General features: G+C 50.6%; 1 annotated feature.

The window, feature by feature from the left end:
• The first annotated feature begins 104 nt into the window (after window positions 1-104).
• Window positions 105-215: a long terminal repeat (lechriodus).
• Window positions 216-2,424: the final 2,209 nt, after the last annotated feature.

Here is a 2,424-nt window from a genome sequence, read left to right on the forward strand (position 1 = left end):
AAAAGAAAAGAGAGAAAGGTTTTTTTTTTAGGGGTTGGGGGGGGGGGGGGTTCGTATTCGGGCCCTTTCGGGTACAAGCGTTTTGTTGGGGGGCGGGAGGTATTTAAACAGCAGCTCCGACATCCTTACCATTTGTCCTGACCACAAGTGTGACGCCCTGGTAAGGATACTGGAGCTGCTGTTGGAAGGTGGGTGGGGAGAGTGGTGTATATACTCTGGTAGGGGTTGCTCCTCCCTTCTGTTGTTCTGGCTTCTGTTGTTCTGGGTGGAATGACGGTGTCACATGATGGCAAAGTGTTGATCAACTTCCAGGTTGCGGCATGGAAAATCATTGTTATTATGGAAGGCTTTGAGTGAGTTGAGCTTGCTGCTTGACCCGCAACCGTCGTGCTTGTGGTGATTCAGTGCCGTCACTGCCACCACATACCTAAGATACCCAAGGTAGCCTTCCTACATCAGGTACATGTCGAATATACCAGCAGCAACAGTCAAGATCCCATGAAGTTCCCCGCTCAATATCACAACAAATCTCGATGAAAAGTACGGAACATCACTCAAGTGCATAAACCATTTCGCTAAGACGCTTCGTATACCTGCATGTAGCTGCCCCCAGAGCGAACAAACCATTACCCTAACTTCCAAAGTGAGGGATGTATCTCTCCCAATGTGGCGTTTCGAAAACAGACTCGGGCAGGTGGCTGATGCTGATGAAGGACTCGAGAAGAAAGGTGGTGTCAAGGCACAGCCTCCACCAAACACGCCTTCCAACATGATAGGCTCGAAAACATCAAATTCCAAACTCACCGCCGAGCCTGCTCTAAAGTTATCCTTTGTAGTTTGTTCATCGAGATTCAACTTGAAGTACTCAGGCAAAGCAAGAGCTAATTACATCAACACTTCTACTCTCTCGCGACATAGTAGCTTGTCCAACACGATCCCATAAAAGTCTCCCTCCAAGACCCCTTTCCCGCTGAGTAATGTAATCACCTTAAACCAACATCGCCATCAAAGCGTTTCTCATCGTCAGCCCAAAAAAGGAAAGTTGCGAGGTTACATTGAAGATGATCTACAAACTCGACACAGTTGACGATGCACACCCCGCATAATACCCGGCTTCCTTTCCGGTTCCGAATGAACAAGCTTTTGGGAGGAAGTGCCTAGCGATAAATGGGAAGCTCAAACGTTGGGGACCACTGCAAAAAGTGCTTCTCGGGGAATTATTTTGTGATTTGCGGTTGGTGTTTTGGAGGTCCAAACGGGACGGGAAATGCAAAAGAGTGAAGGTCAGGGGTCTTGAGGGTTTTTTAGTTTATTGTAAGCTTACGGGGTGTGATACTAGGGTGATACTGTTCATTCTGATCTCGAAGCAGCGTGCGTTATGGTATCTTCATGTTCAATGGCCCGATGTTACATGCTGACTCTAACCTTACCCACAGACTCATCTATCACAGCTCCTCTGGCAGTCTATACCACTGTGACAACCTCCCAGAACACATCAAAGCTTTGTGACTGCAAATGCGGCTAAACACACCGCCTTGCCAACAACCACTCCCGAACCCTGGGATCATCATGCAGTGTATGGCGATCAGGGAGTTCACGATGACAAAAGAGCATTCTCCATTCGACCGAAAGCACAGCAGCACCGAGATGTCGTTGCGTTGAGGTGTGAGCGGACGGCAAGAAGGTAGGACTTTCTCGTGCGGATGGCACATCCCGTGCCGCTGTCACAGTTAGTATCAAACATTAGACGGAAGGGCAGGTAGGTGTCTGTGTGGGCTGTCAGGAGGTTAAACACCCAAGGGTCCCAGAGCAGAGTCAAAGCTGCCTCCTATCCGTCCTTTCCTGCTCTTCTTCTCCTTAACTCGAGGCACTGCCTTTACCTTCCGTACATATCTTTCCCAATGATACCGATACTCGCCTCATTAGTTTCACCAGACCAAACACACCCTACTTGAAGTTGACCATCACCTCAGCAGACACAACAACATGAAGCTCCCATGCCTACCTCTTCACCTCCACCACCACCACCACCACCTCCTCCTCCTCCTCCTCCTCCCCCTCACCATCCCATCAGCCTCCCCCCTCCCAGTCACACCACAACCCGGCCCCTGCCCCCCTCCTCCACATCCTCTCCGCCCGTGAGACCACCGCCCCCCCAGGCTTCGGCTCCTCCATAACCCTTACTCAACTCCTCCTCTCAACCTTCAACCTCTCCTCCCCCCCACCCACCCCCCCAACCATAACACGCCGAAGCAATAGATGACTTCTTCCCTCCGCACCTAGCCATGCGAATTACTCCGCCCTCATTAACGAACCGGATCAACATCGGTTCTTCCTAAGGCTTTTCTCCTTTCAACCCCGTGTGTTCCGAAAACATACCTCATCTTCCCCGGGGTCCCGCCCCGGGAAGGAAAATTCAAAAAT

This window comes from Podospora anserina, chromosome 7, assembly GCF_000226545.1.
Source record: "Podospora anserina S mat+ genomic DNA chromosome 7, supercontig 1".
Lineage (NCBI taxonomy): Eukaryota > Fungi > Ascomycota > Sordariomycetes > Sordariales > Podosporaceae > Podospora > Podospora anserina.